Source organism: Calypte anna, chromosome 7 (assembly GCF_003957555.1).
Source record: "Calypte anna isolate BGI_N300 chromosome 7, bCalAnn1_v1.p, whole genome shotgun sequence".
Classification (NCBI taxonomy): domain Eukaryota; kingdom Metazoa; phylum Chordata; class Aves; order Apodiformes; family Trochilidae; genus Calypte; species Calypte anna.
In genome coordinates, this window is record NC_044253.1 from 31,401,224 (window position 1) to 31,426,836 (window position 25,613).

Consider the following 25,613-nt stretch of genomic DNA (forward strand, 5'->3'; position numbering starts at 1 on the left):
CCACACTGCCAAAGAAGATAAACATTCACTTCACATCACTCCTTGGGGATTCACTGCCGTTCTGCTGTGCTTAAGGCCTATCACAGCAGCTGAGGCTGGAGAGGAATATTGCTCTTCCCTACAGAATGGGAAATCTCAAGGGCTGGATCCCACTTGGCTGCCGTGGTACTCTCTGCCTTCCTGTGGGGATTTAGCCATTATCCTTCAGAGGCAGACAGCACTTCTGCTGAGGTGAAACAGAGTGTAGGTCATAAACATAGCCCTAATGTAATGCACAGTGTTTTACCTGTGTTATAGGCATGTTTAGGTATTCAGTGTTGGTTATCAGTTGCCAAGAGTAATGAGATTTGGGATTGCAGGCTGCCTAAGTTTTATCCATTTTAAAAGCTTTCGAAACCACAGTTGTGTACAATGATGTTACTATGAATGAAAATCAGGAACCCACTTTTTATTTAGCAATTACTTAAAATTTTTAGATTATTTTGATGAAAATCCTTGTTCCATATAAATATAGCACACAGGCTGCCTGTTTAAATTAAATCTGCAACCTTACATGAATTGTCTACAAGATGTATTATGAAATGTTGATTCAAGAGGTAATGTTAAACTTTTAGCAATTGAGAGAAGCCTGGAGATTCAGCAGTTGTTTTGCTGCAGCAAAGGGCAGCCATCAAGTGAACATGAACTGCTTTAAAAACTCATATATAAAATAATTTCTTACAAAAGTAAGAAAACTGAAATATTCAGCTAGCCCTAAGTTTTTCTTGAGGAGAGGAGTTTGAGGTTCATTACAACTAACTGAAAGGAAGTTGTAGCCAGGTGGGGGTTGGGCTCTTTTCCCAAACGACTTTCAACAAGACAAGAGGGCATGGTCTTAAGTTGTGCCAGGGGAGGTTTAGGTTGGATATTAGAAAGAATTTCTATATGGAGAGGGTGATCAGGCATTGGAATGGGCTGCCCAGGGAAGTAGTGGATTCTCCGTCCCTGGAGATATTTAAAAAGAGACTGGATGTGGCACTCAGTGCCATGGTCTAGCAACCGCAACGGTGGTTCAAGGGTTGGACTCGATGATCTCTGAGGTCCCTTCCAACCCAGTCAATTCTATGATTCTATGATAATAGACATCAGTTTCTTTCCCAGATCAGATCTTTGTCCAATGCTCCTGAAGGTGACAGGATAGGGTTTGACCAAGACAAGAGGTGGGGGGAATCCCAAGTCCATGTTCTGATGTTGCAGCATGTTGTAGACATGTTCATGTCTGTGATTCTGCTGTGCTGTGGTGATAAAGCAGCCAGAGTGGCACAGAATATTGAAACACACTGATAGGATTTCCTGCATTGAGAGCTTTGCAAGGGTTTATTTAAGGCTGTTATCAGACCAGGAAAGGTGTGGGAGGAAATACATATTCCTGTTTGCATCCTTTCTCTCAACACAGCCTCCTTCCCATCTGTTCTCCACTATTGATTGATAGTGGCTGTTATTATTTGTTACAAAATATTTATACAGTGGCATGTGTGAAAAGATAAACCGTGTTTATTTTCACTGTGTGTGTGCATATGGCCATTGACTCATTGTACTAATAGCTGTACTTACTTTGCTATGGACTTTATGTGGGCAGCTGATCTAGTGAAGCAAATAGTCTGATCTACAGTAGAGGAGCTGACAGATCCATGGAAAGGTCTGTGGGAGGCAGGTCCTGGTTTTCCCGTGGTGATTCTTACCAAAGTGAAACAGGTTCTAAACTGATTTCCATTGTGAATGGTTTTAGCACATGATGGGGATTGGATTTAGGTACACTCATTTAAGAATCATTGCCTGCTGGTTCTCTTGATCAGTGTGTGGTGTGGGAGGAGAAGATGAGCTATTACAGATATTTGAGTTCTGAGGTGCTGGGTAGCCCAGCAGTGCAAAGAAATGAGGTCATATGAGTGATATTAACTGGTGAAGTGTCAGGAGGAGAAAGGAAGTGTCTTTATAACAAAAGGTGGCCTTTTATTGAGGGAAAGTTTAGTGAAGTTTAGTTAGTTTATTGAAGCTCAATGAAATTCATCTTCATCTGCATCACAATAATCTTGAAATTAATTTTGCCCTTGCCTAACATTACAGCCTCAAATCTCATCCACTTGGCTACCCACAAAGGAGACATCAGCAAGTGACCGTTTTCTCAAAAAAGTGCAGTACTTGGAATGTTTTCTCCTCAGTTCCTCCATGAGTCTCTTTCCCTTCTCTTATTTTTTCTACAGGGCTTCTTAACTGGAAATGAAGAGAATCAGTGCATATCTGACAAGGATGCAGTTTGTTGCTTTTGTGTGCATAACAGTGGTATTTAGTAGGGGATGCTTGTATGTCAGTGTGGCATAGTCTTATTGCAGAAGTAGACTCCAAAGAATTAAAGTGTCTTGATTTCTTCTTGTCTTTGGAGACCTTGAATCACAGTAGTGCACTAAAAACCTTCCCCATCAGGCTGCATCTACACATAAGAAGACATATCTGATTTATTAGATAGGGGGCTATCAGTGAAGAGAGGAAAGAGGCAGAAGGAGATGAGGCTGTGCACACCTACATCATGTAAAATAGTAATGCCACTGCTTCACAGAATTTTCTGTATTGCAATGTGATGGTATACATGAACATCTATATCTTTGCTGTCTCTAAGATTGTAGTGTTGATTGGTGTTAGAAGAGACACACAGGAAAATGTTTCAGAACTGGTAAAAAGAAGAAACTTAGAGCTCACCAGATGAGTAGTCCACTCATCCCAAAAAGTGGAGCAAATGTTTTAGTTCCCTGCTAAAAACAGAGGAGTAGTAATACTTGTTTTCCATTCATCTGACACATATAGCAGTGGCTAGGCATCATCATCAGTCTGCAGCCTTCAAATAGGAAAGACACAATTTTCCTACGAATAACTGAGGTCTCCAGAGGAATGGATGCAGAAGGTGGCTATGGCACCAGGCACAAGAAGTTTCCGTTCACTGCAGGAAAGGTCTGTGTATCCCATGGACCTGCATCCCCTGTGCTCACATTTCAGGCTCTGTCCCACTGCTTGGCAATGTCTCTTCACATTTTCTCCACAGTCTTGATTTTTTGAGACTTTTGGGAATGACTGGTCATGGTTTTTTTGAAAACTATTAAACATGATCAGCAATGTAATAAAAGGCAAAATGAGCAGTGGCCTCCCAGTCCTATTCTGTGCTCCCTGAAACAGCCTCTGGTATGTTTTGTTAGATACATCTTTCTGCCCTCACCTTCCCTCTTTTTTATGGAGAGAATTTTCCCCAACAAGAAGAGTGCTAAGGGAATTGGAAATGCCTCTCTTCTGAAGTTCAGGCTGATTTTAGGAATTGTTTAAAATCAAGTTGCTGCTGCAATAAAGTTCCTCCCTGCTGCGCTTTTCTCCATCTGCCAATGTGCAGGCATTTATTTATCGAAGTCATTGCTTCAGAGTTCAGTTGTTCTGCCAGGCTGTTCATTTCCATATGTCTCTACTTCTGTACAACTAGATGCAAAGAACTAGTTAGGCCCTATGCCTGGTTGCCAGCCTGCATATGGCTCAGAAGTTCATTTCTGAAGGTTGATGATAGGGCAGTTATTAAGTGTTATCTGCTGCCAATTGAAAAAAAAACCTTGGATGCTGTTTCTTTTTGCTTATACAGATTGTGTTGAATTTCTTCCGACTGTTATATCATTGTGTTCTCTTTCCAGAAGCTTTAGCTTCTTATTTTATTGATGAAAGTTATAAAAATAGAGTAGCCCCCAAACATTCTGCATAAAACAAGGTTATTAGACAGCAGATATGTTGAGCAGGTTTCTTCCGTTCTGCTTTGCACATACTCAAGGCATCTCCTTGTGTCTCACTTCTATGTGTAGTGACTCACTTGGGGACTGAATGTTAAACCTTTCAGCTCTGAGTTCAACTCAGCAATTTTATGTAGAGATTAATGTCCAGTAAAGCAGTAAACTAGGCTCACATGTCAAGATACTTCCTAGGGCAGGATCAAGAGTGATAATGGAAAGACAGCATAGGGCTTCTTGAACATCCATAGTGTTGACTACTTGAGAAATGGATTGGGAATTAAATTTTGTAAGGTTAGCATGAGCCTAGAAATGAATTCTCAGTGAGTTACATCCTTGTCAGCACATGACAGATCCATGTAAATCAGGAAGAATTAACAGCAACAACAAAAGATACTGTATGCACTGTTATTTCAATGTGTTTGATATTATTTCTCCCAGCAAGAGCTGTCCAAACACACTCCCTGTCAATTTGGAGATGGGGAGGTTTATTGTATTCTTACAGAAATCATTTTAAGAAGAGAGAAAACATCTTGAGGTTTCTAGTTAGAAAGAGATGGTTAACACTCTGTCTGGCTGAGGTTAGCTATAAGATATCTGAAGCCATATTCTCTCACTGTTACTCTAGGGGAAAAATTAGCCTGAGTCCCATGGAATTATTTTTGCTGTGCTAGGCTCAGTCTCTCTCAAGGGCATATAGAAACACATTTTTGCTTCTGTAACTTTGCAGACAACACTTGCTAATTTCAACACAGCAGTTCAACCCAGGAAGCTCCATCTACTGTTTTATTTTTTTTTTCTGGTACAATCACGGTTTCACTCTGCTGCTGTTGATCTGTGTTACATCTGCACTGATTTTGCTGAGCAGTGTTTAAATGCAGAGGAATTTTTCCTGCCCTGAAGAAGACAAGACAGAGGAAGAGTCAGAAAAGAATCAATCTCTTTCTAAAACAGAGCAGCTTGTCTGCGATCACTTAGCCTGTGGAAGAGAGCTCAGCTCTTCTGGGTCTTAGCCAGTGCGCCGTTCTGGTCTGCCCCGTATCTCCCAGGGGCTGCCAAACCTGTTTTTTGCATTCTGAACTATAATAATTTATTCACAAACCCTCAGAATACTAACCAGGGAAGCAGAAGCAGGTTGATACAGTGGAATGTCATGGAAGGAAAAATCAAGTATTTCAGGGGATTACTTTTTATACCTTTTCATTCCAAAAGAATTCTGAAATTACCTTAACTAAAGCCCTGCTCAGCATCAGTTATCCAGGTATGCAGGAAAACGTTTGCGAGCACTCGATAAAAAAAAAAAAAAAAGAGAGAGGAACATGAGGATCAAATGTTAATGAAGCAGATGCATCTCTTTGGTTCTGTGGAGTGTTATCCTATCACACTTGCAACCACTGCTCACTCTAAGGATACTGTGCCAGCAGTGTAGATCTGCAGCTGGGAGTCTCCAGGAGCCATCAAGCCCAAGGCTCTTGCAAAGCCTTCCTACTGCTTCTTTCTGCACCCTGTTATCTCCTTTTTTAGCTGGTTCACCTTACAGGGCTCACTGCCCTTCTGTGATTCTCTTGGCAAAAAGGAGAGCCTGTCCACTGTCTCCTCCTAGAGCCTTGCTCTGTGCCAGGGTTTTTAGAAAGGTGTGTTTTATTACTGCCCAGGGCAGTGCCTCTCAACTGGATGTAAATTCACAGACTATGTGAAATTCAAAGGATCTATGTTGATTTATGCAGTTGAGAAGCTGACCTAGAAGCTGGTACAGCACTCACCTCACATGCTAAATTAAATGGGTTTCAGCCTGTGCTCCTCATGTCTGGAGCAAGGGAGGCTCCGACTGGGAGAGCCAAAGGCAAGTGAGATCCCCTTGGTTTCACTGTCAGGTGGAGAGCCTTTCTCCTGCACTGACACTTGATGGATTAGGAGTGATTTGTTAGAGACATTTTTTATTATTCTGGTGCAGCTGGGATGAGAGAAGCTGTGTATACTGGGAGGAGTGGGGGGGTGACTGGACAGATTGGGAAGAGGTGGAGGATAGTGGCTGTGGTTCAAGGTCTTTCTTTTTCATTAAAGCAACCTGCCCTACAGCTCAATGCCTATTCCATCATGGAGTGAACAAAGGCACTTAATGACAGTCATCTATCAGCTGTCCACATTTTAAGCTTCAAGATGTCTCTATTCCCAGAGCTCCTTGCCATGACAAGGCTAATTGTATAATTATAATGCTATACCAACCCCTCCTGACGTGCTCACACTGGCAAGAACCAGGGCTAAGGGCTGTGATAATTATCATTGCAAGCAAGTTCATTAGCATAAATGTAGTTTACTAATGGGGCTGCTCTATTAGGAAGTGTAGTGTATAGAAGAGTAGGATCTTAACCAAGGACTATGAAATTAAAGCCATAGTTGAAACAAGGCCCCATTGAAACAATGGAGAAGCAAAATCAAAATAGGTGGGGGAATGTCACGGTTTAACACTGGCCCGGCGATTAAACCAAATAACAGACGCTCTCTATTAATCTCTCTCTCCTTGATAGAGAAAGGAGAGAGAATAAGGGAGAGAGACTTATGGGTTGGAAACTAAACTACACAACTTTAATGAAACAGTAATGATAAATAGGTAAAATTACTAAATATATACAAATATACAGGAAAATGGATACCACATTCCTCCCCCCTCTCCCCCAGTAACTCTCACGTCACCACCGAGGCTGCAGGGCAGCCCTGGGAAAGTCCAGGCTGGACTCCTGGAGTCGGCAGCAGTCGGGAACTGGAGGCAGGAACACACAGATATGGGCTGGCACGGATCAGGACCACAGGCAAACAAACGGACGGGATCCTTCCAGGATGCCGAGTGAAGGAAGGGAAGCAGGAAATCAGGAAATCCGGAAATCCGGCTTGGCCCTCATGATGTCTCAAATTTATACTGAGTGTGACGTATACGGGATGGAATACTCTGTTTGGTCAATTCTGGCATCTATCTTGTCCGTTCCTCCCTAAAGGAGGGCTCAGGTGGGATCTCTACTCCTTCTGGAGGGTAAAATGTTTTCCTCAGAGCTGAGCAGTGTCCTTGGCTCTGCACACCAGTCTCTAGCAGTAACTATAAACATCAAGTGTTATCAATCCTAGAAGCACACACTGTCTGAGAAACTTGCTGTTAATTTCAGCAAGTGCAACTACTTACAAGAGACTTAGCTAAAAGTAAAAGTACAAAACAGAAAATCACCTTTATCCTGGCCCAAACCAGGACAGGGAAATATAATTTTACTCTCCTGAATACCTCTCTGCACTTTTCTTTTCTTATTCCTAGTCATCATGCTTATTTTTGTCATCTTGCTGGAAAGCTTGTAAAGCCACAGATGACAGGTCAAAATGGACTCTATTTCTGCTGTTGCTGGAGAGCCTTCACTGAAAGTGTGTGCCATTGAGTCTCAGAGGGGAATTACCCCACCTTACCCATACCCAGGGACTTGGTGCCTTGCTGGGCAGCTTCCTGGGCTGCAAATGTTCACACAAACTTAAAATCATAAAATAATTTGAATATGAAGGGGCCTTTAAAGGTCATCTAGACCAGTCCCCCTGAAATGTGCAAGGTCTTCATCAGGTTGCTCAGAGCCCCATCAAACCTGACCTTGAATATTTCCTGGGATGGGCCAGCTGCCTCTGGACAACTCATTCCAGTGTTTCACCACCCTCATTGTAAACAATTTCTTCCATATATCTAGTCTAACTCTGCCCTCTTTTAGTTTACCTTGTCGTGTTTACTCCTTGTCCTGTTGCAACAGACTGCTGAAAAGTTTGTCCCCATCTTTCTTATGGTCCTTCTTTAAGTACTGAAGGGCTGCTATAAGGTATTCTTGGAGCCTTCTCTTTTCCAGGCTGAACAACCCCAACTCTCTCAGCCTGTCCCCATAGCAGAGGTGCTCCAGCCCTCTGATCATTTTTGTGGCCCACCTCTGGACCTGCTTCCACAGCTCTGCTCCATGACCCTTCTGTGTTTGGGGCTCCAGAACTACACACAGCACTGTAGGTGGGGTCTCATGAGAACAGAATAGAGAAGGAGAATCCCCCCCTCAACTTGCTGGGCAGAATTCTTTTGATGCAGCCCAGGATATGTCTGTCTGTCTTTCTTCCTTGTGAGTGCACATTGCTGGAGCATGTCCAGCTTCTCACCCACCAGTGTTTCCAGGTCCTTTTCTGCAGGGCTGCTGCCAATGCCTTCATCCCCCAGCCTGTGTTGATACCTTATTATTAATTTGACAATACCTTGCAACAAAATTCTGGTGTTTTTTTTCAGAATTTGACATCCTAGCTTATAAGGGGTGGAAGGGACAGGTTTCTTTCCTGCTGTGGTTAACTGGACCATCTTGGGCTTCTCTGAGGTGCTGGAGAAGTTTCTTCTGATCCTTTCAAATAGTAAGGTGGTTTTGGGTTTTTCATCAAATGCAGGGCAGGATGCAAATGTTTGGACTTTGGCTGCTGAGTGTCATCTGCCACACTCAGATGAACATGGGTGCACTGAGTTCTGAGGATCAGAGCCTGGCAGCTCTTTCCTTCACTGTTAGTTGCTGTGGCTGGAAATAATTCTCAAACTAAATAAGGATTTGGATCCTATTAAAAATATTTGCAGCATCTCTGCACTTTGCATGTTTCTTTTGAGGGCATGTTATTCCACTTTTTCCTGCATAGTTATGTACCTATATAAAAGCCTATGGAGGCTTTCAAGGAGTTTCTTCCCTTTCTTTACCAGTCTGGAGTACTGAACTGGTTTAGTAGCTTCTTTATCTTTTCTATTAAACCTGTGCATCCATGGAAGAAGTTTCCTGTGAAAAGCATTAAAATAAATGAACTTGTTAAAATTAATGAACTTGAAAGTTAAACAAGGTTTAAGGGTTATTTTTCCCTTGCTCCCTTGTTTCTTTGCTCTCCAAATTTAGGCTTTTTCTTTCTCTGTAATTTTGTCCTTTGCTTTCTTTACTTCTTTCTCCTACTTTTACAGTGTTTTCTGTGTTGCCTGTTGCTTGCTCTTCAGTGTTGTCATTTTTCCTTTATTCTCTGGCTGCTTGGCTCCCTCTAGCTGGTACCCATTCACTGCTCCGAAAGAGATCAGAAGCAATCATGCCTGCCACCCACCTCAGTTTCCTCATATATGTCATAATAATGCATTAGGTGTTGGAGGTTTGAATACCAGCTAACTAATGACTGCAAACCCCATGTGCTGTTCTAGTTTATGAGGGATGTATATTTGAATCTGGAAGATTGCTTTAAAATGCGAGGAACAAAAATGGAAGAGTGTGTTAATAAAAAATTCGAGAAATACTTTTGCTCTGACTTTTGCTCCAACCTCTGATTCTCTAAGGCTCTTCTGCATGCCCTGATAACCTCAGGGTGATAGTATCTGAGTTGTGTGTGGTCTTTAGTGTCTGTGTGTATATGTGTTTGGTTGTTAGCTCCAGAGCTGTGTGGAATGACTCAACCTTGGAAGGTGACTCTCTCTCTCTCCACTGACTGAGCTGCCTGGAAGCCAAGCGTAGGCTAACGCTAAGCGTAGGCAAGTGTTCTGACAGCTTAATTTACAGGGGGATAAATGTGAAGGGTGTGGGTGATGACAAGGACATGCAGGGAATCTGGGACAAAGCAGGTACTGGAGGACAAAGCTAAGGTTGAAACTACCAACACAAGTGGGGTTGGATTTCTCTTCTGAAGTGTGGTACTTAATGCATTAGTGAGCTGTACCCTTCCATACTATGTAAGATCCTGTGAGCAGGGATGGTAACTTGCTTCAGCTTGTCAGTGACCTAGAGAGGTTTTGTAGAGGGTAGAAGTCATCCTTTCTCCAGCTCTGGTCTGACTCCTGGATTATGTAAGCTTCCTCTTCTCTTTTGAGAGACAGATTTTTCAGCCATTTACAAATCACATCAGCCTTTGCAAAGCCACAGAAATCACCACTTTATGGCACAGTGATAGATAATTTATTGTTTTGTTAAATGAAAGGTTCACTTAGCACTGACATTTATGGGGTCTCTGATATTGGGGTTGTGACAGCCTCAGGCTACACAAACCCTGAAAGCTGGCTCTGCCTGAACATACCGACATTCTCACTGAGCTGCACTGGGAGGTGGAAAAAAAGCCCCAAAAAACATTAGCTTTTTCCTAGCAGTCCTCAACAGACCGGCTTGGGAAAGCATTATTGAAAACCACTCCTAAATCAAATTCAAGATATTATAGGAGCATCTACTAGGGTCTGTCAGGATTTCCATTATAAGCCCATATTTTTGAGGTTCATAATTCAACCATAAAATTCGGCCCTGGACTGTGACTTGGCATAAAATGTCTTAGCTCAAAGCATTTTTTTATTATTATTCAAGAAATATATATATTTGGCTATTTTTAAATTGCTTGAGTCGAGAAACAAAAGCTGGATTTTTCTCTATAGATACTCATAAATTAAAGTGCTTTTTCCCCCTAGTGAATGACTTCTTTCAAAGTTTCATTTTATAAAATAACTTATCCTGCTTGGGTAACTACAAAAAAAATGGATAGCCAAGGCATGGTTGCCTTAAGTTAGAAACTCCCACATTTTTGCACAGTACCACAGTACGTACATGCCCCGCAAAAAAACACTCCCAGGTCTAGTAACTGCAGCAGTAGTGGACCAAGGGGTGGACTTGATGATCTCTGAGGTCCCTTCCAACCCAGCCAATTCTATGATTCTTATGATTCTATGATTCAGCAAACTCTGCAAAGCCATTTACAAAGGATCATGGTGCTCTTAAGGAGTTCCCCATATTTGACTAGAGCTTAGCTTTCACAGTTATCTAGTTCTCCAGCTTTTCCAGTGCAATCCAGTGCTCAGGCAGAAATCCAGTAGCCTTCTGTACAAGGAAAAAGGACTGGTCTGTTCCCAAGGAGAAGAGTTCCTATGCAGATGCTGTTCTAGATGTGATCCATAGTATGATTTCAAACCCAGCAGAAGAGCTCCTGACCATGTCTCAATCCAGATGTATCTTAAAAATACAAAACTGTCCTCTCACCAGGTACCACTGCTTCTCTGCCCAACTGTGAGCCAGGAGTGGCAGTGGCCTGAAGCCTGTTGTCTCCTTGTCCTGGTGTGAGTTGCTGTAATAGGGCCCCCAGAAACAAGCATGAAAATGGCAGACACTTGATGTTTTTCTATGAAACTGCTACTGTATATCTCAAGCCAGAAGTGAGACCTGAATATAACGCCTTACATCCTGGTCCTTTGCTGATATCACCCTTTCTTCCCAAAGTAAAGTTTTACAGAAAGAGAGTGTATGACACGGAAAATCCACAGAAGCTGAATTCCCCTGATCCACACCCATTAGATAGCAGTGAGTTAAACAGCTCCTTGAAAAGCAGGGGGATGGAAGGGATGCAATTCCTGGGGACACTGTGTGATCTCTGTGTGTGCTCCTGGGTGATGCAGGAGACCAAGGTGAGTCTCCTTAGTAGAACATGAGAGGGGAGAGGGCAGTTCCTAATGGCTGCTGGCACCATTGCTGGTGCTGTGCCAGCCCTCAAACCCAAAGGGTCATCTGGCAGTCAGGTGTCATTAGTCAACACTCTCCCCCTTTCCCACATCCCATCTGTTTTTGTCCAGCCTGTTTGTGTGAATTACCTCTCAGCATGCATCAATTCTCACTGTAGTTTGGTTTTCTTTCTTCATCCTGTGACCTTCCTGCTTCCTTAAAGTTTAACCTCGTCTGTGGGCCAGAGTAAAAGCCTTGCTGCTTCTATTTACTAACAAGTCATGTTTGCAAACAGAGGGGATCATATTCCCTGCAGTGCATGACTTAAACCTCAGGTCCTGCCACACATTGGTATCTTCTCATTATAATTAGAGGGGAAATGGGATTAGGTTATGTATCAAAAAATTGTTTTGACCAAGATTTTGTAGGAACCTGTGTATACAACTAAAACACTGCACTGTAATACAATTTGGTTTAATCAGGAATTCCTTTATGCATCCACTTGCCTACAACAGTGACTCCTATGTCAGCATCCATTAAACAAATTGCATGATAGCATGATATAGTGGATGGGAAGGAAGAAATGAAATGCAAGCTGTCAGAAGGGGGCTTGAAAAGGCAAAACATATGTGAATTTCTGTATGTTTAGGAGTGGAGATAATTTAAGAGCTAGGTGTCACTGAAAGAGGAGTTTGACATTGGTGACTAGTGTGGAACCATGCAGTGAAACATTGAGTGGGAGGTGACACTTATTTTAAGTTAAGGATTTTGGACGCAATGCAAATCAGTGTTTGCTGCCAGGCTTTACTGACTCCTGGGACTCGCTGTGCCAGCTCAGGCTGCCCACATGTATGGTGCAGGGTGTAGTACTGCACCTTTGGTGTTTCCTTAGAATAGGTGGTGCCAGGGTCCCTGTGTGTTATCCTTTTGTGCACAAGCTGGTGAGAAAGCTTGACATGGAGCCCTGTTTTGTGTTTGCTGTCGCAGTGTGTGCTACACCTGTGTGCAGGTTTGTGATGGGAAGCCACTGGGACTTGAATTTCTGAATGTTGCACTTTAAGCAACTTAAAACAGAGTCATCTCCTCCTGTGCTTTACATTATCATCATTCTACTCTCCTGCTAGACCTGGGCACTGCCCACTGTATGCCCACCTTGCAGTCCTAATGTATGTCTCCTGAGCAGGAGCATATCATTGTCCTAGTAAGATGAAGAACTGCAGAGTCAAAAGATCAAGAGATGTGTCCGGACTCTGAAGCTGGAGCAGGTGTTTTTATTTTTCAAAATTTAGGGTTCATTTCCTAACCTTTGAGCAAGTTTTTCTTTCTGCAGTGTATAAATGCTATTTATATACACAAGATAAACAGTGGATTTGTTGTTTCTGAATTGGAAGGAACACAGATGACTTCATTGTATTTCTCAGATTTTCAGATTTTAATGCAAACTTTGGAGTCCCACATAAGGTCTAAAATACACCAGCCAGGTCGCTTCCAATAGAGACAGGATGTTTTATTACAGTCATTTTTTTACCTCCTCTGGGTAACACTGAAAAACATCCACTTGTACCTAAAAAACCAAATCAAATTGCAACTGATGTAGTGGTTTGGGTGTATGCAAAGTTCATCATATGAGAAGAGATTAAATGTTTGAGTGTATTTGGTTTAGCTAAATGAAGCTTTGTGTGCTGAGTGTTAGCTATAAATGGAGCATGGTTAAATACCCAAGAGGAAAACAAGTATATAAGGTAAAGGACAACACTGGCATGAGAATGAATGAGTCTTAACTGGCTATGAATAAATTTAGAGTGGAGATTAGGAGAAGGTTATTAGTCACTCTAAGTGGTAAAGTTCTCAAACCTTCTATTAAGAATAATCAAGGCAAAACAAAGCATGACTTTTAAGATGGAGCTTGATAAGTTTCTGAAGCAGGTTTAAACTGAATGGTATGGATGCTTTCAAGGGGCAGCGTTTGATGACAAGGCTGCATTTAGTTCCCTGTTTTGAAGCTGAGTAACAGAGCAAGAATAAACAATGAAAGCAAGTGCTCCCATGCTTTGCTGGGAGACAGTTCTGAAACTTGGAGCTTCTGCAGGTAGACATGAAGTTGTGTTTCGCACTTAGGATTGTTTCTTGTTTTTCTGTTTCTTACTCGCCTGACTCGTTCTTAATTCAAATTAAAACTGATTCTGATTCCATTAGCTGAACTGAATAATGCATTACTCTGAGTTTTCATTGAAATCAGCAAACCTATTTGTGCAATGAGGATGCTATTCTTGTGAGTAAACATCTCAGAATCAGTCTTGTGTGTTCAGCCTACGTCACCCTAAGTAAAAAAAAAAAAATGTTTTCACTTTAGCTCCTTTTTTCCTCTTGCTTTTGCCTAGGGCTTGCTATCTGTAATTCCTGCTATGTGTACAGCAGGTGAAAAACACATATAATGGAATTATTTAACGAAGAATTTATTACATCTAAATATGCTCTGGTTGGTGTTGGAGACTTAATGACAAACAACAGTTCTTTTGCAAAATTAGCAGTTCACAGAAAAGATGACATAACAGTGTCTTTGGTTTGGGCTACATTTAAAAAGACTTAATTATAGCTGAGAGCCCACCCACCTGGACATTATATTGTTGAAGAGGAAATTTTTTCCATGTTTGCCAAATCTTTTTCTGTCTTGCCTTCCAACCATCTTTGTTTCTTGCGAGATACTCACACCTACATGGTTTTTTGGACTACCAGTATTCACAGAATAATGTCTTGTTTTTTGTCTGCCACAGTTCATGCATCCATACCATTAGTTATGAAACCTTTTCTACTCTGCTTCTTGCAAGTACAGCTTGTTGCCTTCTCGTCTGTAATCTTTCCCATTTTGCTCTTATGTGACTTTCTTTCCCATAGACTTTTCTGTTATTTTAAGACTAAAATCTTAATAATTGTGTTATGCTCTGTAGAGCATCTTGTGTCTTGAATTGTAAGACTAATAATAATCCTTTTTGTCTCATTTTAAAACCATGAATGTCAGAAAGAAAGGAAATTTAATCATAGAAACAGTAGAAAAGCTTTGTTTTGACAGTTCTATATTTGTGCTATGTTGTGAGGCTTTTTTGCTTTGCCTCCCAAACTGAGGTAAGCATAAATTTAATTTGTGGCTTTTTTTTTTTTTTTTTTTTTTGTCCATAGAAAATTGCAAAGACATTTGTAGTCATCACTATAATAAACAGAACAAAACAGTCAGCTTCTTGAATTGAGTTCTATACTTCTGAAGCAGATCTCAACAGCTGAGAAAATATTTATTTCGGGTCCCTTAGTGTACCTTACACTGACTTGATCTTGTTACTTCATGCTGCCACTGAGGGGCCAAATTCAGACATTAGTATACATTGTGTAGAGGCCCCTGGTGCCTGTTGGGTTTCAGAGATGCTCTCCTTTTTCTGGCCAGCAAGGCTCTGAGGTGAGCAGAGCCCAGGGAGGAGCACTGGGGAAGGAGGTGTTGCTTGTAACCCTGGGCTCTCTTACACATGGAGTTCTTGGCAAGCCTTACACATGATCATGCTTCTGTGCAAGGTAGGACATCCAAAACAGGCTTCCTAAACCTGAGGGGTTTTTTCCTTTGGGTTGGGGTGGTTATCATTGCTGCTCTTCATAGCATTCCTCTTCCCCTGAACATTCATCTTCATCTGAACAGGCTTTTAGCTGAGGCAAACTGACTTTGAAGTCTGTGGAACTACACTGAGTGGTGCTACCCAAAGGGCTGGGATTCAGGGTTTTTTTTCATGCATGTTAGTTAAATGACTTTATCTTTAAATTGGTTTCTTTTAAACATAAAGACAAGGAAAAAAAAGCAGAAGGACATGAACAAACATGAAGGTTTGTTTCACATGCATAAGTAAAGCCTTATTGACAAGCATGTTCCAACTTGAATTAGAGATTTGTGACAGATTAAGAAGCTTTCTCTCATGAACCTCTGATCTGTTATAAGCCAGGCATTGTGACATGTTCAGTTTCCTTTAAGCTCATCCACTTTACCAAGCTGATTGTTAAAGACCAACAGTGCACTCTCTCAAAAAGTGCTAAGTCTTGTTATTTTAATTTCATTCATCACGTCTTTCATTATTCTGTTAACTAAAACGCAGGCTGCATTTTACTGTGTTAATTAAATCATATTAATTTCTTTTTAACCTTTGCCTGCCTTTCAATTACTTCTTACTGTAGTCTTTCTTACTGTATTTTAACTAATCTTGAGGTGAGAAATTTTGGGAAATTCTTATTTTGTGTCCATGGAAAACAATTGTAATCCAGTCCTTCAGCAGTAAGCTGAGGAAAACATTCAGTTCCCCATTAATACCCTTTCTTTTCATCATCAGGCTCTTCTTTTTAAAGAAGTATCCAGACCCACCAGCACTCCTTGTTGTCCTCCAAAGAGGCAGGATTGTACTCAGGAGTGGTTTTCATGCTCAACTCTGCTTCCTTTTCCATCACATCCTTACTTTCTTCCTTTCTTTGTCAAAATGTCAGGGTAAAATACATCTTAGGCACAGCCACAGCCTTTTCCAACATGCTGCAATTCCTTGGCACTCAGCTATCATGCTTATTGGGTGGAAACCCAGGATTTGCTTTGTTAGGATAAGGCTTTAAACCTCTTGTATGTCTGCCCGACAAGACTGACTTTGGTTTAGAACTGTTCTTCCTCAGGAACCATGACAGAATTAAGTGATTGTCAGCCAGTGATTTAATGGAGCAAATTTATTTTAGAATTAAATTGCAGAAAATTATAACAAATAAGCAATCTGTACATCCAGCAGGCTTTTGATCCTTTGTTTTGTGCAGTCCTACATGATGTCCATTTTCTGTGTTCTCTGTCTCTTACAAATGAGTTAGAAAGGCTTCCTCTATGGAATAGAATTATGTCTAATATTTGGGGTGGTTTTATGGATGTTAGCTTGTGTCTTTGTCCAGTTCAGCTGCTGATTTGTGTTTCTGTAAAGTTTCAAGGGTAGTTTGCATATTGTTTGACCTTTTTTTGGAGCTGGTTTTGATGTGGCTTCCAGTCTTTGCCTCGGCTGCTGCATGAATGGGTTTAAAGAACTGATGGAAAACGTATGAGCAAGCTCCTTTTGCCTGACAGAGCTGGCCACTTTGAATAGTGAATAATGCCTTCAAAAAGAAGCTGCAAAAATGCACTTGGCGTATTTCATCTTAAAATAGACTAAAGTAAGTTAATTTTAAATATGGTGATATCATATTTTTAATTTCTTTCCTGGGAGATGTGCTATGGTATTTCAAGTGAATGATATGATAATGTAGCAAATTCTGACATAAATATAATAATATGTTATTTATTATTATTATAATATATACATGAAAAACTTTTAAGGACCACTGTTGCTTGTGGTTTCTAGTCACAACTAGTGACAGTATGAGAGGGCACGGCCTGAAGCTGTGCCAGGGGAGGTTTAGGTGGGATGTAAGAAGGCATTTCCTCATGGAGAGAGTGATCAGACATTGGATTGGACTGCCCAGGGAAGTGGTGGAATCACCATCCCTGTAGGTGTTTAAGGAAAGGCTGGATGTGGCACTTAGTGCCATGGTTTAAGCTGATGTGGTGGTGTTAGGTCATAGCCTGGACTTGAGGATCTCGGAGATCTTTTCCAGCCTCAATGATTCTGTGATTCTGTGGTTTTGTCCTGGAAATCTTGATGGACAGATGCGAGCCCAAGTGCATTAGAATACTTGCAGTATATTCCAGGTACTGTTTTAATGAAGTTTATCTTCATATCCTCACAACTTCCTATTCTGGTATACATATCAACCTGTGGGTTGTGTTGGCTTTCTGGTGCATTCATTTGCCTTTTTTTTCCCATCTATGTGCACATCTCTGTATTGGCAATAAAATGATAGGTCTCCTGGTATTTTGCCCAGTAAAGAAAGAAATAAATTATACATACATTTCAACATTTATTTTCTTGGTAAGGTTCAATGTTCTGTTACTTGATATAGTGAATATATCTAGACTGGAAATCCACAAAATGAGAAGCAGGTGCATTGCAGAGTGTTGCGTCTAAGTATCCTACTCATGCAGGGTAGAAGTTATGCTCAAGAAGCTTGCAATTGGAGAAGCTTGCAATTTCAACCACATGAAGTCACAACAGAATAAAGGTAACATCAGACCTTTTTTATTTCATAGTTTGTGTGCAGAACCTTTCAGAAGGTGCTATTTACTTTTTCACCATTTTCATGCATGATTATCTTTCACTCCATCCTGGCTGCATGCAGTGAGTAGAGGTACAACTTTTTCTCTTTAGTGTTTGGCCCAGGATGACACATTAATGTGAGGAGATAACTTAGTATTTAAAGCATTAGGTGCCATTGATTCTTAAGCAAAAATCCTACTCTAGTTTGTTGGTAGCATTCTTTCTTGAGTGGCATCTACACTCAGTGTTAGTTCAGAAGGCAGTGACCCAAATGTTTTTACGGTAAAAGACAAGATGGAATGTTAGAAACAGCTGAATACTATTCGTGGATGCTTCATAGATTTTTTTTTTTTTTTTAATGAGGTTTTGACACATCACCTCAACACTCTTCAGCAAATGGGCTTGCAGCCCTTAATGAAATAAAACATTTGGAGGTCTTCCAGTGAAAGGCACTATGCAAATGCCAAGTGTTATTGCTCAACTGCTTCAAATTGAGAGAATTTCCTATGATCACACATACCAGACCTGTCATGGGTTTGTTTATATGTGGCAACCTGAAGCTAAGTGCAAGAGCTACCTTCCATTCTTCAGACAAAGCATTCAGCTTTCTGCTTACCTGAAAGTATGCAAATTGACTTATCTAAATAAATTTCCACCTGTCAGCTGATATACAGTAACCAACTGTATGTTATATTTTTGTGTACTTGCACATAAATTTGATTATTTGAGGTCCCTTTTAGGTAAACCTTTTTTAGATGATGGTGATTTAGGTTAAACAGTTTACAGTGCATTCACAGCGGGCTGTAGCACACACACACAGTGTTTTATCAAGTCAGAACTGACAGGTGGAAAATCTGAGCTGGGATAATAGCTGTCTAAATAAATGTGGAATATGCATAAGAGCCCCGATGACAGCTTTGGTTTGAATATACCACATAGGTAGTTTCTCAAGTTACATGGACATACCTTTATGTCCATCTCAACCATTTAAAAAAAATATTACTATCTCTATTCCTGTCAAGCATATTGCTTGCCAAAGTCAGAAGTGTTAGAGCCAGTCACAATGCTCATGGATACTGTGAATAAGAATGATTGGAAACACAGGTATGTATCTGTGGAGTTGCACCATCTTAATTTAAATCTTTGGCTCTCCAGTGCAGTTGCCACAGGCAATACCACATCATTTATGGCCTGTTGTTGGTTTCTCAAGTCAAAGAGACATACCTACCAGAACTTGATAGCAGAGACTCATAAATGGTCTGCTTTATAATTGATAATGTAAGATTTCACCGCCTTAAAAAGAAACAGCTAATTGATATTTTGAGCCCAGCAGCAAATTGGCTGTTCCAGCAGGTATTTTGGCTTCAACAGATCTGTAACACACTACTTTTTCTAAAGTTTCTAATAGTACAGGTTCAATAACAGAAAACATATCTGTGTAGGTGTTTTCTGTACAGTTTCTAAAACAGATTCCCTGGCTTACTGCCAAGTACTTTTTGTGATTCTTTAGGAAGAAAAAAAAAAAGCAAAATCCCAAAGGTTTTTTCCTTCATTTTGAACATCAGCAATCTCCAGTCACACTTTTTGCTCTGCCATATAATGAGCCTGGTAATCCTACTTCAAGCCTGCTGATGTATTTGGATGCCAGATTGAGCTGGAAGGCACTTTTTCTTCATTCTAATTAGCAGTCAGAGGAAAGCTTAATCTACCCCTTCATGTATCCAAAGCTTTCCTATTCCAGTAAGAAAATTTTCCTGGCCAGCTAGAATCTCTTGAAGAAGTCTGGGCTGGTGATCTAATAGCAAGACTGGAACATCAGAGCCCAAATAAATGTTATTTAATTGAATCTGTTTCTATATCCTGACGTGTCTACAGACCACATTCCTTTTTGCATCCATCACATTGCCTTGGCGTTTGGAAAGGCTTCTTCACAGATAACATCACAATTAAGGAATGAGTTCTGAAATTGAACTAGCCTTAGTGGAAACTGCTAAAAGGCATGTAAAACCACTTTATTAATACAGCATGCCTTTGGAAGGGAAAATTATGGATGACTTTCCAAAGCTTGCCATTTCCAATTAAGTTTGGTGTGATTTAGACTTCAGTCTCTTGGCTTGTATTGTCAGAGAAACCTGAGCTGAAATTAAAGCCTCCTAATGCCCTCCAAGGGACTAATCTATCTTTTCTGCACTTGCTGGCTGTATTCATGTGCATCATGTTGGCCATTGGCATGCGTATGTAGTTGAGTTAGTGACACTTCTCCAACACAATTGTTGGAGTTTCAATAAAAGTTGAGTGCCTAAATAGCTTATACTTTTGTGCATAATAGCTTAAACTTAGCCTAGAGTAACATGAAATTTACGAATTTTTTCTCCATTGTTTCAGTTCTTAGTTTTATTTTGAGCAGACTTGGTAGAAATAAAATGACCGAAACAAGAGTGGTGTTTTTCATAGAAATAGCCCACCATGTATTCAGCCACTAACTGGGGATCTGGTTGGTTATGACTGAACAATTCCTTTCCTCATGGAGAATTGCAGTTGTGTCTTCATAACAACACAGCTGTGTGCCCTGGGCAGCTTCCCTGTGATCAGCGAAGGGAACCAGAGGCTGCTTTCTGGGTTGAGCTCAGTGTAAGCTGAAGTAACAATTGCTCAGCTGTGATCCAGTGATGGCCTTCTCATAGCTAAACAGAGATGTGTGATCTCTTGTATCTGCAGGGATGGGTTTTTTTAAGATGTTTTACTTATTGAAGAAATGAATTGTTTAGAAGGCACAATGCTTGCAAATTGCCACTTTGTTTTTAAAACACTTGGAGAACTCTTACTTTGAGAAGGAGTTTGAACTAGGTGGCCTCCAGAGGTCCCTTCTAAGTAATGCTTCTTTATCTCTGCACAGATTTTCACATAGACTGTTTTGGGGTAGTGTCAGTTTCTCAGTTGTGTAATTGCCTTATTCTTTTCCACTCACAAATGAAATAAGACTCTGTTCAGGCTTTTTCTGAGGTCCTTGTAGTTGCTAAGTTGTTGCAGGCATTGCCCCCTACTTCTATTTTAAGTATGGTCTTCTAACCAGCCATTTCTGATGAAGTATAGACAGGTAAGAAAGTGCAGTTCCAGACTGAGTAATTCTGACTTCTTGGTAAAGGGCAAGCAAATACTTCTTTGAAGAGCATCATTGGAAATACACATTTCCATAGTTACAAAAGAAAATGTAAAAAGTATTCCTGTACTTTCATGCCTTGCATTGGCTCTGCATACTGAATTAGTAATCTTTCTTTACCTATGTCTGACAGTAACAGTTTGCAGAGCACAGGTCTCAAGTTGAAAACTGGGAAGAGCAAGTGAGGGACAATTAAAAACCAAAGGGCTGAGCGTACATGTTTTCACAGGAAAAGGGATTACCCTGGTAGAAGTTTGAATTCCAAGGATCAGCTCGTAATACTTGTACTCATACATGGGAGCAAAGTACTGTGCATCATAGGAAGTCATAATCTGGCTCTTAGTGATTTTGCCCTGCTGTCAAATAGGGGTGCAGTTCCTAGAGTTCTGTAGCAATTTTACCAGTGTTCAACTTTTGCAAAACACAGCATCAGCTCCCAAGGAAGATACCCTCATGTTTCTCATCCACTTCAGATGCCCACTGTAGTCACTGTAAAACCTCTCAAGCACTAACAGAATGTACAAAAAAATAACCCCCTTCTCTTTACTTTCTGGGTTGTGGGGTTATAGACCTACATTGTGTACAGCAGACAGCATAGCTTTGGAAAGGGAAGATAAGGAGTACTTAAATGATGCAAAGAGCCAGTTAACTGCAGGTCATGAGCCCATCCAGATGTACTTGAACAGATAATGGTCATAAACAGATTTTTCTTAAATCTCCTAACTAATAACTAAAGAGATCTCTAAGGTGAGAAAGTCAGTCCATCAATTGCAGTGTCCTAAGCATCAGTAAATTCACTGCTGTCTCAGTTGTCCTTTGCCTGTGCTTGATGAAAAATACATATGCACATTCATTTCAGTTTTTGAAAGATGCATACACAGTTCTTCTCCATATATTTGCCAGCCCCTCTCCCAGAGTGAATTGAAAAACACAAGCCACAAACGCTCAGTAAGTCAGAGAAGCATTTACCAACTTGCAGATCTTTGCATGTTGCTGGTCAGTGACTCCAGCTGAAAGGTGACATTTTGAAAGCAACTAAAGCAGTGATGTGTTTGGACACTGAGACAATTTTTAATTGTAGTCCTGATTAGGAGAGAGGCTTCTGAGTAGTACTGAGCACAGTATTCGATGTGTATAACCTATTAGATTGATGAGGGCCTTTTCTTTCACCCTCTTTTTGAATTAAGACACAAAAGCAAATACTGTCCACCTGTCACATTTTGATCAATACTGTAATGCTTCATCTTGGAGCAGAGAAAACCTGCAGCTCAGCTTTTCTCTGGGCAGGTTTGGAATGCACATTCCCAGGGCTGTGCCTGTGGGAAGGGGTGTGTTTGAACAGTTCTGCTCTCTACAAAGCCCCTACAACAGGAACAGTTTGGTTGCTGGAAATGGTGCTGCTATTTTTATCCAGTGCTGGGCCTGGCATCGATGTCATTTCGTAGATGTGTTTCATCACAGTGAAGGCTGTGATTATTACACTACTATTACAGTTTCAATGAAGGCTATTACACTACTAATATTTCAAAAGTAGTGATTGCTTTTGGTTTTCCTAGCTTCTTCAGACAGCTAAGGATCTATAGTAAGGTAGCATGCATTAGATCATCCCCTTCAGTCTTCACTGGGCTTTGTCAGGCAGTCCAGCAATGACTGGTGCAGACAAGCCCACAAAATAATAATTTCCCAGTTAATCTTGTTCACTGCACCCTTACAAACATCTTTGAGCAGAGGGAAGAATCTGTCCTGTCATTTGCATTTATTGTGTGAGTTTTAATTTATTTTCTGTTGGTATTCATATCACCAAAATACCCTGTTATGTTTCTTGTTCTATTTTCCTTCGTATAAAAATAAATGTCAGGATGATCATTTGAATAATTTTTTCCCTGAAAGGGTAGGTACTTTCCTTTCTGTAGTCTCCTGTGTGCCTTCTTTCTGTTTAATGTAACCTTTCTTAGATTAAAAAACCAATGATGTTAATAGAATTGCATAATTGTCAACGGATAATGTTCTCCCAGTGAAATATAGCTATTGAGGCTTACCTAAAACATTTGTAGCAAACAGGCATGCAGAAACAAAACAAAGATATTTATTTTCAATGTGACACATCTTTGCCATCATTGGCAGCTCAATCCTCAGATACATCACTCAGTCTCTGCAGGACTGGGACCCCAGCTTTCCCAGTGCAGCACTGGGAAGGTGTGATGACTTCCACTGAATGCAGGAAGATTATGACCAGATCATGACCAGAGAGAAGCAGAAATTTCAGAATCCAGACCCAAATCCAGCCTTTCTCAGAGATCCAAAGATGTTTGGGGGCTTGATTCTAGTGGCTACCTTATAAATTGCAGTTTCCTCTGGTGTTAATGCTGTTATGCAGGGGAAAACTGACGAAATTGGAGTAACTAGGCTTGCACCTCATTGCTGCAAAACATCCATTTGAGGCACACTCTAAAATGTTAGTTTTAGAAAGTAGTGGGAACGGTGACCAGTCAGTACCAATTTACAAATGTTAAGTATAGAGTAGTAGTGGATGATGAAAGTAAACAGTACAGTGTATATAAAAATATTTAGCTAATGCATATTGATAGTGGCAGAGGAAAGATCTGTTTAGAACTGAGCAAAGAACTAACAGCATGGAGCGATATGGTCTGTAAGGAGAGGAAAAAATAAGGCTGTACATTTCTGTCAAACCAGGGGAGCATCATCTTTTCAGAATTAATAATTAAAAAATAGCAAAGTACCATTTGTCAGAATACTTTTAGCTGCAAACCTAGATTTCTCGTTTCTGGATCAAAGTATAACTGAGCATCTAGTTGACAGACAATGCAAGTTACTGCCACTAGAAAAACAACAATTTAACAGTTTAAAAAATGTTGCAAAACTATCTAGATCTCAGAAAAACTGCTTCAGATTCCTGTTGGTGCTTTAAAGAGGGACACCACGAAATTAACTGTGAAGCAGTTAATGGGCTTCTTGTGTCTTGTGTGGTCATGTTTGAAACATGGCATTAAGAAATTTGAGCTGGAAATCTGTGGATGATGTCAAGTAGTGGTGTGCAGGACTGGCTCTGTCTCGTTGTTCACAGCCCTGAATCCATTCTGGATCAGTGAGGCTCTGAAACCCTCAGGCTGACTGAAAATCTGGTCCTACCTCAGGCACCTCTAAATCAGGTGGCTGCAAAATAAGTTGATTTTGGATGTGACTGAGGAAAGGGCCTTAAAAAAGTGCTCAAAGTTAAGCATGTGCTTAATGTGCCCCTTCACATACAGGAAAGATTTTCTGAACTGGAATGTCTCCTTCCTGGTGCTTGGAGTGAATGCCAGTGGCAAACAGATATGCCAGCTGTGGTCTGAGCCCAATACATGCTTGTAGCCTGAAATGAGAAAGATGCCTCCTCTTCTGAAAGAGTAAACACAGAAATGCCGTAACCTGGGTTATTAGACAGTGAACTGCTTTCAAGAGTTTTTTAATTTTAATTTCAGTTTAAAATACTCTCTCTAATAGGAGATGTTCTATAAGAAGTAGTAAAGCTGATCCTTTATTTAGCTGTGCACATGCTGTAAGTGTATGTATAATCAGCTTTCTGTCAGGAGGGTTACATCTAGGTGTATGGAAAGGTGTTGTGCTCTCACAAAAACAGTAGGATGAGTGTGTGACATTTGCTGCACTGTCAGTCCCATTCCATACTTTTGCTGTCAAGAAGCAAGTGCTGGATGTGGAGCCACTGCCTTACAGAGCATGTTGAAACAACAGGCTGGGACACATGCTCCCACTAGAGGGACTTGGCTGTATTTTTCAGTGGAAGACCTTAATATCCAGAACTACTTGCAGTCCTTTAAAAAGGAATCACATTGTGGTATGTGAAGTGCTTGGCAAATTTTGTACTTGTGTCTTGTCCTGGTTTGGGCCAGGATAAAGATGATTTTCTGTTTTGTACTTTTACTTTTAGCTAAGTCTCTTTATGTAGTTGCACTTGCTGAAATGAACAGCAAGTTTCTCAGACAGTGTCTGCTTCTAGGATTGATAACACTTGATGTTTATAGTTACTGCTAGAGACTGGTGTGCAGAACCAAGGACACTGCTCAGCTCTGAGGGAAAACTTTTACCCTCCAGAAGGAGTAAAGAGATCCCACCTGAGCCCTCCTTTGGGGAGGAACAGACAAGATAGATGCCAGAATTGACCAAACAGAGTATTCCATCCCATATACGTCACACTCAGTATAAATTTGAAGGATCACGAGGGCCAAGCCAGATTTCATGATTTCCGGATTTCCTGATTTCCCTTCTTCCCTTCCTTCACTCGGCATTCTGGAAGGATCCCATCCGTTCGTTTGCCTGTGGTCCTGATCCATGCCAGCCCATATCTGTGTGTTCCTGCCTCCGGTTCCCGACTGCTGCCAACTCCAGGAGTCCAGCCTGGACTTTCCCGGGGCTGCCCTGCAGCCTCGGTGGTGACGTGACAGTTATTGGGGGAGAGGGGGGAGGAATGTGGTTTCCATTTTCCTGTATATTTGTATATATTTAGTAATTTTTCCTATTTATCATTACTGTTCCATTAAAGCTGTGCAGTTTAGTTTCCAACCCTTATTCTCTCTCCTTTCTTTATCAAGGAGGAGAGAGAGATTAATAGCGTCTGTTATTCGGTTTAATTGCTGGGCCAGTGTTAAACCGTGACATGTCTTTAGGAGCAGAGAAGAAGGAACTTGGTGACATATTTCACCACCCCAGCAGTGCTGATCAGAAGGAAGGGGTACAGAGGGCTCTGTGTGTGTCTGAGACTATTCAGGGGTACTTACACATTAATGCTGTCTTAAAAGTCTAGCATGTTTCAGTAAATAAAATCAGTCTGAAATGCAAGATTCCAACTGCACTAGAGAAGGGTGATTGTGCATATAATAGAAGGGGCAATGCCAAGTGAAAGGGTTGTCCCACCCAGCTTATATTGGGAGGATTTCAAAGACTAACAATAATAATATGAGGTTGCATGAAG

The 25,613-nt window shown here is 40.8% G+C and overlaps 1 protein-coding gene across 3 annotated transcripts in view; it reads left to right on the forward strand.

Annotated features, from left to right (window-relative positions):
• The window catches only part of ERBB4 (erb-b2 receptor tyrosine kinase 4), a 629,260-nt gene that overhangs the window by 525,200 nt on the left and 78,447 nt on the right, over positions 1-25,613 (forward strand). The window lies entirely within an intron of this gene.